The sequence below is a fragment of the Pristis pectinata genome, chromosome 4 (genome assembly GCF_009764475.1).
Source record: "Pristis pectinata isolate sPriPec2 chromosome 4, sPriPec2.1.pri, whole genome shotgun sequence".
Lineage (NCBI taxonomy): Eukaryota > Metazoa > Chordata > Chondrichthyes > Rhinopristiformes > Pristidae > Pristis > Pristis pectinata.
This window is the reverse complement of record NC_067408.1, coordinates 50,831,394-50,845,449: the sequence shown is the minus strand read 5'-3', so window position 1 is coordinate 50,845,449 and position 14,056 is coordinate 50,831,394. Positions and strand designations below refer to the sequence as shown.

Below are 14,056 nucleotides of genomic sequence, written 5' to 3'. Positions count from 1 at the left end.
AAATCACCCTCATCACTTCACCAGTTCTCCACCTTTTTGGCTTCTCTTAGCCTTATTAACCCCTCTGACCCATATGTGTGCAATGGTCCCTCCTTTCCTATGATTTTGGGCAGTTGTGCCTTCAACTGCCTGGCCCTGGGATCTGAAATTCTCTCTTTAAACCATTCTACCTCTCCATTTCTTTAAGATTCTTAATGTTCCCTCTTTGACCAAGTTTGGATCATTCTCAGCAGCCAATGATTATCCAAGTTGGCAAGCCTGTTGCCCAGGTTAAAGAATTTGCAGATCATGTTGTCCCACTGTATAGCAATCGATTTTCACAAAGTAACTGAGAATTCCCCAATGAAGGGTTCACTTTCCATTTCATTCCATTTTTATCTGACATCTGCATTCATATATATCCATTGTTGTATGGAAAACATTGACCAAGCCCAAAATTTCAAACCACTAAATGCACAAAGGCATCTTGTTCCTCTCCAGTTGTACATCCAGACCAAGGCACCTGTCTTCCTTCTTTAATCACCATTTTAATGTCTTGATCTCCTGACAGAACCGTTCTGTGGGGCACCATCATCTCACAGATGGCAACCATACATAAAAGTAGCTCTCCCCTACCTACTCATAGACACTTTGGAATAGTCCTTGTGACACCCAAATCCCAGCAAGGAATTGAAAGAAAGCACGTGAAGACAATCCAAAATACTGTGCAATGGTTCAAGATAATCTTCCACTCTATGTTAAAGAAAGATTCTTTCATAGTTATACCCAATGCCCCACAAATTTCTCTTATGCTAAAACTGTAAAATTAATTAGACCTTTGCTTGATTGCATTTTGCTTACAAACAAAATGAATATGTTAATATGAAGGCTGCACCCGGGACAACATGATGTCTCAAATGCCTCCTGCTGTGAATGTTGTGAAAAGAATTGTGTGCCTCCATATGAATTTGCTAATGAACACCACTGGCACATTTCCTATTAAAATAACTCTTGAGACCTGGCTTCAAGCAATCATGAAGGATGAGCATCTCGGACACAAAAACTATGACAATGGGAGTGAAAATGATCTCTGGGCCTAGGAGCATGCAGCTCCAACAGACTAAAGCATCTTAGGAAAATAAGGGAGCTAATGTTCACAGCAATTTTGTTGGTTTGTTTTCTTCACAGATTATGGCTAAAGCTATGTAGTAGATCCAAGGGGGCTTTAACAATCTCCACTAAAAACTCAACCACGTGACCAGATATTTCTACCTTCAGATCTCATACAAAACCAATGGCCAAGAAATTTTGGTGCTGTGCAGCGAGACAATAAATGCTCCCCCCTCCCCTCCCCTCCCCAAGAGCACACTATTGTAAAATTCTATTGCAAAAGATATAGGGCAGTTTGTGAGTTGTGAGGGAGAGAAATGTGGGTGGGGCATTAGTCAGGGAGAGGTCAAGACCATAAGTGTTTGCTTAGGGCACCAATGGTGGGGTTAGTGATAAGTTATTAGGCGCATTGGGAGTATGTGGTGGGGTTGTTGAGGTCACAGCTGGGTTGAGTGAAGATTGTGAGAGGTATTTTTAAACTTACAGGGCCTCCATGAGGCACATTCTCAGTGCTACACTGCACAGCCTGGTCATACTTGGTCAGACTTTAATATCAAATGAAGGCAGAAAAGACCTTCATTGCATGAGAGACCTCTGCTCACCGGGTTACCAAGGGTATCTTTACAAAAACCAGAGAGGTAGTATCAGTGTAGCTGCACTATGCTAGGGGTCTGTATGCATTAATGTGTCTGATGCAAAGAGCCAGAACAAAAAAAAATCTCAAACTCCAGGAAACCAGATTTTCTTCACTAAATATTATTTCAGTCTGTGTGGAGTTTGCAAACTCAACAAACATATTACAAACTGTAAGCATGCATGTTTCCTCCCAAAGATGTGGTGGTTGGTAGGTTAATTGACAGCTGTAAATTGCTCCTAGAGTAATTGGATGGCAAGAGAATCAGAAGGTGTTAATGGGTATGTGAGAAAAAATATAGGTTACAGGGAAATAATTGAGGCAACGGGATTGCTCCAAGAGCTAGGATAGATTCAGTGGGCTGAATGGTTTCTTTTATGTCACAGGGGAGTATGAGAAATGCAACACACTCACAAATGTAATTTTATTTTTGCCTTCCTACTTTTCTCACTTTTTTCCCCACTCACAGCTCAGACAAGTTCTGTATCTCTGTGCATAAAAAAGGAGAAAAAGAGAATATAAATAATGGGGAGAATGGAATGAAATTGAGGAACTGGGACTAAAATAATGAAACATCCCCATCTCTCAAATTTAAGATGGTATTTTACTTTTAAAATCTATTAGAAAATAACCTGTATTTTTTTCAAAGGAGAATCAACATATTGTTACTGCTTATGTAATAAACATAGAAAATTCTGGAAAAACTCAGCAGATCAGGCAGCATCTGTGGAAAGAGAAATGGTTAATGTTTTAATGTTCAGTTCTGAAGCCTTTCTGCTTTATACTTAGAAGTCCAAACACACTACTGCAATGAATTAGTTTTCCCATTTAAGGTTTTAAATCAGTTATAATTGGTGTTGGTTGTTAAAGAAATTAGTTTTGTTCTCAGGCCAAGGATCTTGCTAGGTCTTCCCAGCAGTTCTGCACAGAAAGGCTGGTATTTCTCAACATAAATGTTGGTAAGCCCCAAACTTACTGGCCAAGGTCCACTGGCTATGGAGTGAAGCAGCAGGCAGGGCCTTGTTGTAATTCCCCAACATCAACGCAGGGGAATTTTCTTTCTAATCCTGCACTAGGTTGGACCAGGTGCAGAATCCATCTGAATAAAGATAGCAGGGCAGTATGGAAGGGTAAAATATGATAAGAGTTTTAAATTTATTTGTGCCTTGATGATTTTAATTATTTTATAGTGCTTTGCTTTTGTGGTTCATTTTGTATTTTTTTTAAATGAAACATACAGGTTAAAATTATTAATTTTCTTTTTCGATATTTTTATTAATTTCAAGTACAAAATGCATGAAACAAAGGAAAAAAAGATGTTACAAAATAGATTGTATTGAATCACACTAGAAATCACAATGCTTCATATTAATAAACAAAAAATATCAATTGATATTGATAAGTTGGAGTAATTTTATAATAAAAAAAATCTAACCCCACTACCAAAACTGTTTAGTAACATCCTAAAGACATAGTAGTATTGGCCAATATCTGTACATTAAGCACCAAATCAGTGGTTTTGAAAGTAGTTCAAAAAAGGTTCCCATAATATTTGAAAGTTCAGAATAGATCCAGAAATAGAGCAATGGACCTTCTCTAAATTTAGATATGACATAACATCCTGTAACCATTGAGCATGAGTGGGGGGAATAGTTTCCTTCCATTTAAGCAATACAGCCCTCCTGGCTATAAGAGAAATGAAGGCCAATATGTGTAAGTCGGAAGTCTCCAGAATTATATCTTTTTTCTCCAACAATGCCGAATAATGCAGTTTCTTTACTTTCCCGTATTAGCCAATTTTCAGAATATAAATTGAATTTACACAAGAGCGAACTTTTCCCTTTGAACAATCTGATACAATTCGATATTAATCTTCCTTTTAAAACTGTAAGAAATCATTTTACCTATTTGGGTGTAACTATTACTAAGAATTATAAACATTTACTTAAAGAGAACTTTCTTGCTTTACTGAATTATGTGAATAGGATGTTACCAAATTGGTCACCCCTCTCTATATCACTGATTGGCCGCATTAATTCTATTAAAATGAATATTTTACCTAAATGTATGTATCTATTTCAGGCTTTACCTGTTTTTATTCCTTTTTTTTTGACTCTCTTGACTCAATTATCTCTTACATATGAGAAAATAAACATCCTAGATTAAAATTATTAATTTTAAAGAGCTAGTAAATGCTTCTGAAGGTCAGAGATATTTATGACACGTTTGACAGCCAGCTAAACTGGGGTTGAAAGTAATCACTCCACAATGTGTCCAAGGCTTTGCTGCAATTTAACACCATGCCGCTCGGTCCCAGGATCATCCGGGTAAACAGGTTTGTCCTTTAGGATGTGGCCAAGTTGCTCAAGTAAATGGGAAGCTTGAGGGGCCAGTGCTGGGTTGAGCCCAGGACAATAAAGTCAATTCCAAAGTCTTAAAGCACAAAGTGGAATATTCCAAATATCTCCAAATACTTAACTCAAATTTGCATAGTAGAAACATTACATGTCTGACTTCCCATTTCCCAAAGATAGAAAGTTTGGAAAAAAGGCAGAAGCCAGTCACTTTGATCTTCACTCCATTATATTGTGTTAAGGATATTGCCAGAGGTTAGAAGCTGGATCTGTACCTGTTCCACATGTTGCTGCAGTAATGAGGTCAGATGTTCAATTCACATTTCCTGCAGCAATGCCAAAGTGGGTGGGTTGTCCTGAGGGAGGAGATCCCTAAATGGCTCTGTGTCTGTGCCAGATTGTCCTAGGATTTCTTGGAGATCAGCGAAATATTTGGAGCCTCATAACAGCCCTCTGCTCCATTTTACTTTTTGACAGTGTGTTCCCGACCTATGTCTGGCAGCGGGACTGAGCCAACTTAGTGGCCAAGACAGAAAATGGCCAACAGTTCTGGTCACCTCATTATCAGAAGGATGTGGAAGCTTTAGAGAGAGTGCAGAGGAGATTTACCAGGATGCTGCCTGGATTAGAGAACATGTCTTATGAGGAAAGATCGAGTGAGCTAGGGCTTTTCTCTTTGGAGTGACGCAGGATGAGAAGCGACTTGATAGAGGTGTATAAGATTATGAGGGGCTTAGACAGAGTGGACAGCCAGCACCTTTTCCCCAGGGCGGCAATGACCAATAGCAGAGGACAACAGTTTAAAGTCAGAGAAGGAAAGTTTAAGGAAGATGTCAGAGGTAGGTTCTTTACACAGAGAGTGGTAGGTGCCTGGAACACACTGCCAGGAGCGGTGGTGGAGGCTGATACAATAGGGACATTTAAAAGACTCTTAGATAGGCACATGGATGCAAGAAAAATGGAGGCTGTGTAGGAGGGAAGGGTTAGATTGATCATGGAGTAGGTTTATATAGGTCAGCACAACATCATGGGCCGATGGGCCCATACTGTGCTGTACTGTTCTATGTTCAGTTGCCCATTACAGTCTATGTGAGGCAGTTCAGGGAAAAGACAACTTGGTCCTGGAAACTCAATTCCATCTGGCTGTTTTGTTCAGTCTGAGATTGAACATCGTTTTCTCCCCAGATCGATATGTAACGACCATTGTTTTGCATCAGTCCAGATATATTAGGCCCAGCACCTTATGGTGTGAGTCACACATCAGCTGTACATGAGATGACATCATTTTCCAGGCATTGCTCTTTTTGGAGTATTATAGGGGAACTCAGACTAAGTTGTCCCAAGAGTGGTGATGGATTGGAACATCTGCAAGTTATCTCATTTCCTTTTGGGCACCGACTGTCCTTTCCCTTGCTACAAAGCACTAATCACCAATCCCAGCCATTGCTGGGCACTCCCATCCACTCCCCCCAACCCTAAAGACTTATATCTACCTTCCCCCAAGGCCACCAGATCCCCCAAAGCCCCTGATGGAGGTCCTAATCTCCATCCCTAGCCATTTCCTGAATACTACACCCAACTCTCTTCCCCTGTCCTCTGTACCCCATTCACCAATCCTTAACCCTTAATAATGATTCCTTCCTAACTCCTGGGCCAATTCTGTGTCCCAGGCTGCATGTTCCCCTTGCTAAACAAAAGTATCAGATATCTTCTCAGTATAGTACCCAAGGTCTCTCTCACACCTGCATTAGAATTTCTAGGCCCGTGAGCTTATTTGAATTCTTAGATACATTCGACCTTAAGCATGTATGTCAAAGGGATACCAAAATATCATAGCAAGCTGGTCTACATTTCTTTAGGAATTAGTTTTAGAATTTAGTCTAAACTTCTGTCACATGGTAAACAGTTTAGAAACCAGGTCATGGATGGACTAATATCAAAATGAAAAGAGAATGGATACTATTAAGTACCCCTTGCTGGATCATTTGCCAAGACTAAAACAATAATTTAATATGCAAATTAATAATTAAACCGCAAGGAAAACGGACTATATCATAGTGTAAATGCTCTCTTTACCCATTGTTAAATTTGATCATTTTAAAGTGAAGCATGTTGAAATGTCTCCCAAGGCCCCTCTCCAGCATCACAAGCAAGCTCTCAAGAGCTAGTTTCAAGGCAACATGGAGGAGGGGGAGGTCAGCAGGAGGAATGGCCTGTTTCAGAAAAAGGGCAGCCAAAGTCCCTGATCAGCTGGCTCCTTTTGTTTTCCTGTCTATACCCTGACCCAGTACCCCTCTGACCAGCGAGTCCCAGGGAACCAGACTTGAAAAATTAAGACCCTTGAATGCACTTTGGCCTTAGCACAAGTACTGCTGTGTCCACAACTTCAATGTATTCTCCTCCCAGTGCAATGCACTCAAACTATCTATACAAAATTCACAGCAGAATCCAGAAATAAAAAAGTGGGCTTCACCCTCTGCCTGAGGTATATTTAAATGTCTTCACTCTGAGTAGTACAAAATTGAATTATCACTGCCCTGACATGAGATGCCATTGCTATCTACCACCATCTCCCAAATTCCCATTCTTCTTTTGTGATCCAAGCCATGAATTGGCAAACTATTGGACTCTGGGAGGCTTCAACAACTTAAACTCAGCTAAAATCCCCAAATTCAGACACTTCAGTCAAAAAACAAACTGCTTTCTTTCTTTCTTTCTTTATTAGTCACATGTACATCGAAACACACAGTGAAATGCATCTTCTGCGTAGAGTGTCCTGGGGGTAGCCCCCAAGTGTCACCACACCTCAGGCGCCAACATAGCATGCCCATAACTTCCTAACCTGTACATCTTTGGAATGTGGGAGGAAACCGGAGCACCCAGAGGAAACTCACGCAGATATGGGGAGAACGTACAAACTCCTTACAGACAGCAGCCGGAATTGAACCCGGGTCGCTCGCGCTGTAATAGCATCACACTAACCACTACACCATCGTGCGTGGAGCAAACAAACAGGTTGAGCAGCATTTGTGGGAGAGGACGAATTGACGACATTTCAGGTTGAGAGCTCCAGACATTTCAATAATGATCATTGTATTCTTTACAGAATAAGTACTGGGAAGACACTTTATTGGATTATCAGGCTAATCTCCACAGTAACTACGCTTTCATTTAATGACTGTACATGAGAGCGGGTTACATTTTCCATACTTCCTCCTCTACATCTGGCTATGTGCCACAATTGTGCATGTGACTCACCATGCAGATGCCCTGACCTTTACTTATACTGTCACCATAGCATTGCAACCCAAGCTGCTGAACTCCCACTTTCTTATTTTTTGGTGAATTTTACTTTCCAGTCTAACCATTAGATTGAAAATTAAATTATATATTAGAATGAAGGGAAAGGGTGATGCAAATCTACCATTAATCCCACTCTTGCAAATATTTCTACCAGCAAAGTGGCCTCTGTGTATAACGGTACATAATATATACATCATGAATTCCTGTATAACTATATAGCATCCACCAGGTCCCACCTTGAGGGAAATAGCTGTCAAATTAAAAATTAGTAAAAAATGCTGGAAATCTGAAACAAAAACAGTAAATAGTGGGCAAACTCAGCAAGTCAGACAGCATCAGTGGAAAGAGAAACAGTCAATGTTTTGGGTCTGCGGCCCTTTGAATTTTCCAGCATTTTCCATTTTTGTGCCAAATTGGGTTTCCAGCTGGTGGTGAGCAAACCAACAGGAGGGATAGAGTTGCTTGGCCTTTTCCTCACTAATCTGCTTGTGACAAGTGCAGCTGCCCATAACCACATTGGTAGAAGTGATCATCGCACAGTCCCTGCAGACAAAGTCCCACCTTCACAGTGAGGACGCCCTTCATTGTGTTGTATAGCACTACGATCATACTAAATGAGGTGAATTTGAAACACAGTTGGCAGCTCAAAACTGGGGCTTCCACGACGTAATGTGGACCAGCTGCAGCAGCAGAAAGGAATCAATCACAATCTGCAAACTCATGACCAGGCAGATCACTCATCCAACTATTCCTCTCAGGACAGACGATTAACCCTGGTTCAATGAGGAGTGCAGAAAGACATGCCAGGAACAGCACAATCTGTCTCTACAGATGAGGTGCTCACCTGGCGAAGCTGTAACGCAGGATTGCTATAGCAACATGCAATAGACAGAGCAATCTCACAACCAATGGATCAGATCAAAGCTTTGCAGTCCTGCATCAGTTAGTCATGGATGTTGGACAATAAAACAGCTAATGGAAGGAGAAGACTCCAGATACATCTCCTCCCTGTGTGATGGTGGGTCTCAGCATGAGTTCTAAAGACGGAAGAATTTGCAAATGTTTTCTGCTAAAAGCGCTGACTGGGATGATCCATGTCGGCTCCCCCGTGAGATTCCCAGAGTCATCAAAGCTGGTCTTCAGCCAGTTCAATCCATTCCACACGATATGCTGGGAGGACTGGAGATAACAAAAGGCTACAGTGCTGGACAATGGCTCAAGTACCGAAGACCTGCTCTCCAGAACCTGCTATGCCTTTGGCCAACCAGTTCTGGTACAGTTATAACACTGACATTTAATTTTTATTTATTCATTTTTATTGGAATCTGGGCATCATTATCGAGGCTTCAAGAATGTCAGTAACATTACTGACAGGTTATCTTCTTATAGGTTATTTTCCTGCTGCGCACCCCTCTCCTTTCCCAAAGCCATACATCCTTTGTAGTTTCTTTATGTGACACTTGCATTTATGGTCATCAAGGTAACAAGTTAATCCAGCCCCGTTCTCCTCCTCGATGGTGTCATATATAGACTTGACGAGATTGTAAATCTTGGGTAGCCTTCCTGATCTGGAGGCAGCAGGCAGCACAGAATGTTAGTGAATTTCTATTCCAAATGCCAGCACTAATAACCCAATCCAAAATGAGGAATGGGGAACCACAGATCTGTGCTCTCAGCATGCTCTTTGTGAGTTCCCAGTTAGGCAGATCCAGGCTGATTAGTACTTGGATGGCTGACCCCCTGCCGGGAATATCAGGAGCAGCAGGCATCTTGCCTGGGGAAACAGATATTCCAACTAGCAGGCCACATTCATGCCTGACACAAACCTCAGTTACACTGCATTCAATAGGGAAAAATATAAGTTCAGATCTCACCAGGAGAGTTTATAAAGATCTGTAAATAAAGGAAGGCTAGTTCCAGAAATATATGAAGCTTTTGAATTGTCAAATAATAACCACCTCACTAATGATATTTACATAATTAAACCAGTTTTTATCCAGTCTGACTGATAAATAACTTGGATTCCAAAAAGATTGATTTTCAATAGCAAAGCATTCACAAGCACCACAAAGGCAACTAGATTGGGCAATAAGTGTCAGCCTTGCCACTTTGTGCACTTAGAATGAACTAAGAATAATGAGCAGATGTAGAGAATCTTTCGATGCTTCAGTAGAGATTACAGAACATAGTGCAGATTGTAGATGTAACATGGAACTTCCCCATCTTATTTAACTCACATAGATAAGTTACAAGGCAACCACCAATAAATGGTACAGAGATCATAAGATTGCAAAATGTTTATGAAGACCATTCAATCCATATTACTAGATCTATCCAACTGAGCCATGTTGCCTCTGCTACAGGAATATCTAGTTGTTTCTTCCATCATTTTATTAGTGAAGTACATTCCACATGTCAACAACTCCATGCAAACTGCTTGATGTCAGTTCTAAATTTACCTATTAATGCTTTGAACTGTGTTCCCTTGTCCTCAACCTACATTTTGAATTGCATTTACAGCAATATATTCCAGATTTATCCAGATTCCATACCCATTCTCATTGAACATTTTACATTGAACAATACAGCACAGGAACAGGCCCCTTGCCCCACAGTGTCTGTGCCGACCATGATGCTAATCCAAACTAATCCCATCTGCCTGCATGTGTTCTATATCCCTCCATTCCCTGCTTGCTCATGCGCCTGTCTAAATGCCTCTAAAACGTTGCTATGGTATCTGTTTCCACCATTTCCCATGGCAGCACATTCCAGGAACCTACCACTCTCTGTGCAATAAAAACTTGCCTTGCACATCTCCTTTAACCTTTCTCCTTTTCACCATAAAGTAATGCCTTCTATAGTATTTGACATCTCCATGCTGGGAAAAAGACCCTGACTATCTACACCTCTCATAATTTTATATCAGGTCACACACTTTCCTTAATCATGGCATGGCATCGTATCTTGCTCAGAAGTGCATTTGCGATCCTGTTTCATCAGAAGTGCCGAATAGATGATCTTTTATTTGTCCCGAGATCCCCACCATCACAAATACCAGTCTTCAGCCAATTAACTTCAGCCCCCACCATATCAAGAAACTGCTGAGAGCACTATCTAATGTACATCGAATAAGATCACCTCTCAGATGATTCCTTTAGAAGATCACAAAATATCTGGTGTTCTCTCATAACGCAGAGCCCTGGTTATGTTTTATTTACTGGAACATGACTAATTGACTAGAACGCCATGTACGCTGATCAGGACTGCACTTCACCGATATGGAGCCATTGTAATGAATATATGCGAATAGGTATTAATCACACAAAATTGCACTGGAAAGATATGACTGGAAAAGGAAACCAAACATAATGAGATATCATCAATATGTCAGAAATTCCTGTAAGCAACCAGAACTTATCTTGCAGAAACACAGAGTCAAATTGTGCAGAAGGAGACCATTCTGCCAGTCACTCCTATGCTGCTTTTTCCCCCAAAGTAATGAGTTCTACTCCTCTACTCATTCACCCACAGTTAATTCCCCACAACAACACAAACTATTTCTTTCCAGCTATACATTCCAATAATCTATGAAATGTAGTAATAAATCTGTTCCTACTGTCTACTAAGACAGACAATGACAGCCACAGCAAAGGGGAACCAAGATTATTGTCAACTTTACAGCAACAAATCTACTTAAGAACCCAATACCCATTGAAAGATCTCAAACACAGATTGTGCCACTCACTAATCATTCCTATGTGGACTGTACTTTAAAAATCAATGTAGCTTCACAATGCAACATAAAAGTGAGTTGACATTCACCCATTTTAGGTCCTTGTGAAAACATCAAATAGAAGTAGGTCTCAAAGCTGCCAAAGCACAGCTGATCATGCTGAAATTAGAGGATGGTTAGTAGAGTAAGCTATTTACATAAAACATTGGACTCAAGAATGATGTATTAACCATCATATGTAAAGGAATGACACATGGAAAAATAAATTAACTGCATACTTAGTACAAGGAAGCAACCATTACAAGAGCAGCTCCTTCCATGTTAATGAATAGATTAATAAAACAATTCTATAAAAAAGGGAGATCCTCTGTTCTGCATTAAGATAAATCACCTTTTGACCTCAGCACATCCAGACTGGGCAAATGGATAGGAGATTTGTGTCAGAATTCGCACAATCCTTCTCCATTCAGTGATCAGAATACCTTTGCTTGGAATGAACTTGTGTGGATGCTGAACAACAGCAGATTTATGTTCAAGTGTGACCACCTCCACAGTTAGTTTGGCCACTAAATGACTGGGCTCCAATACAAAGGTATTTCCCTTGGGACCTTTCTCTAATGGGAATCACTGATGACACAAGAGGAGGGAGGAAGTGAAAGAACACAAGCACATACAGCATTTGTACATATTTGGCCAGAATACTTCAATGAATAAATGATTGAAAAGGTAGTAATTTCCTTTCCCCTCCCCCGACAACCCATTGTGTGGAGTAACATTAGGGAAGGGGAAATGATTTTCATATGAATTATATCATATAGAATTGTCTTGGTGGTAAATATCTTTGTAATATTTATTTTTCAACAAGAAGAAATGCTTTGCCAAATAACCTTTCAACACATAGGTTCACTTGATTGCAAAAAAAAAACAACCAGGTTTGAAGTATAACTGTAAACCAGTTTGTTAGAATGCTGAAAATTACTCGCCCAGTAGGACCCACACTGATTTGTGCCCTTTCCTGTCCAGTGTATTTATTACCCCTCTTGGTTACATTTAGCACTGAGTGATTTAATTCTGCATAATGTCTATACTGATCTACTTCAGGCACTATTTTCAGTGGGTTGTGAATCTCTCGAGACTCCCATCCCCAACAATCATAAAATGGTTCTAATTTCCATATCTACAATTATAAACCATCTTCCATGAACCTAACTCAGATGATATGAACCATAATCTCAGCCTACAGGTCTATATGAATCATGGTTTAGGAGCAGTACAATCTGACCTTATCTAAAATGCATCAAAACCAAGGGATGCAGAAAGAATGGAGGCTGTTACTAGAAGTAATTAAACACGTTTCCTCTTGCAATAAAAGAGAGTTCAAGGTCACATGATACCCAGAACTATCTAAGCAGAGATCCATTATGGAGGAACTCATTTAATCTGCTGCCATGCTTGAGACCACATTTTGCATTCTAACTTAAAAAAAATTCCTTCGTGCATTTTTATAGGTACAAGTTAACTGGCAGCTTCATCCTCAGACTACTTGAATAATGAATGACAGCTAATTATGAATTCCTGCAAGGGTGAATATTTAATAATGTCCAGGTGCTGACCTGACTACAAAGGAGGGACTATTTACTGAAAATTATGATCATATAAAACCAGGCTATAACATTTAGAAAATAAAATCCATTATTTACAGCAATGTCAGTCATTTATGTATTGCAAAACCACATGTGTGACCAAATTAATTCTAATATGTATGTCCCTTTTGAAAAACAATAAAGGTTATAGTTTTTATTTGCATATTTATTTTTGGAGGCTGCAATAAAGTACATTGGAGCAGTTCTGTACTTATCTGCATTCCTTGAATTCCACTTTATAATATTCAGCTGCAGGCATTTTATTGACTGACATTGCTGTGAAGGCAATGAATTAGAAAAATTGCACATCCATTTTTTTTAAAGTGACAAATGGCTTGGCACTCAAAGAGTTACATGGCTGTAAATTAATAATGAACCCCATTTGTGTGATGGTCTACAATCTTTAAATAGGAGTTCAATACAGAACTGCATTAATATCATCACTGACATTTTACCCAAGAAAAAAAAATTCAGGCCTAATCATACTGCATCGTCACCTCCAGAACTAAACACAACACCTATATTAATCCTCCAAAATCACAATTCTTTATGAGACACACCATACATCAAGTCCACCCAGAATTTGTTGTGTGTCACGATCTGCATTTCTCATCACTACTGCTTGCAACACAGGCCCTGCCCTTCCAACAGCTGCTTCCCAGATACACTGCTGTCACAGATACACTAGCATTAGAGGAAACGAAAGCAAACAGTATGACATTATTTTCTTTGTCTTTACTCTAAAGATGCCATGGTAGTTCTATATTTCAAGGAAAATAGGAAAAATGATGACTGCAGCAGGAGTACAGATAAATTTTCTGGACACTGTGCATAATGACTCACTATTAATTCATTGCTCCTACCTAGCCACACAGTCCAGCCTTAATTGTTTTCACCGGAAAAAAAAATCAAATAATTAAAACCCTGCTCTCTAAGAATATAGGAAATTAAAAAAAAACTCACCATGTGTAAGTCCACTGAAGATAAAGGCCTGGAAAGCTTAGATCTAAACACATTGCCTTCTCTGATCAGCAGCAGCTGGGCTGTCTGCTGATGCTAATGAACCCACCCTCTCCGGAGAGAATGAGCTCATTGATAGCCTCGAACTGCAGTTAGATTTTCCCTCCTCTCCTCACTGTAGGAGTGCTCTCATCACAGCTAAGACAAAGGAAAGTAGCAGAGGCTACCGTCAGAAGACCTGCACCGATAGGGAGAGACCAAGATACAAACATCCATATTCTTAAAGTGACAGCCTTTCTTTACAGAGTAAATCAAATACTTGTTATTTGGTCAGATGGTT

At 40.0% G+C, this 14,056-nt stretch overlaps 1 protein-coding gene across 1 annotated transcript in view; it reads right to left on the bottom strand.

Annotated features, from left to right (window-relative positions):
• The window catches only part of LOC127569745 (janus kinase and microtubule-interacting protein 2-like), a 190,559-nt gene extending 176,754 nt beyond the window's left edge, over positions 1-13,805 (bottom strand). Inside the window, 1 exon segment of the mRNA XM_052014582.1 lies at positions 13,720-13,805. The gene's annotated coding sequence lies outside the window, so the exon portion shown is untranslated.
• Between the last annotated feature and the right edge of the window lie 251 nt (positions 13,806-14,056).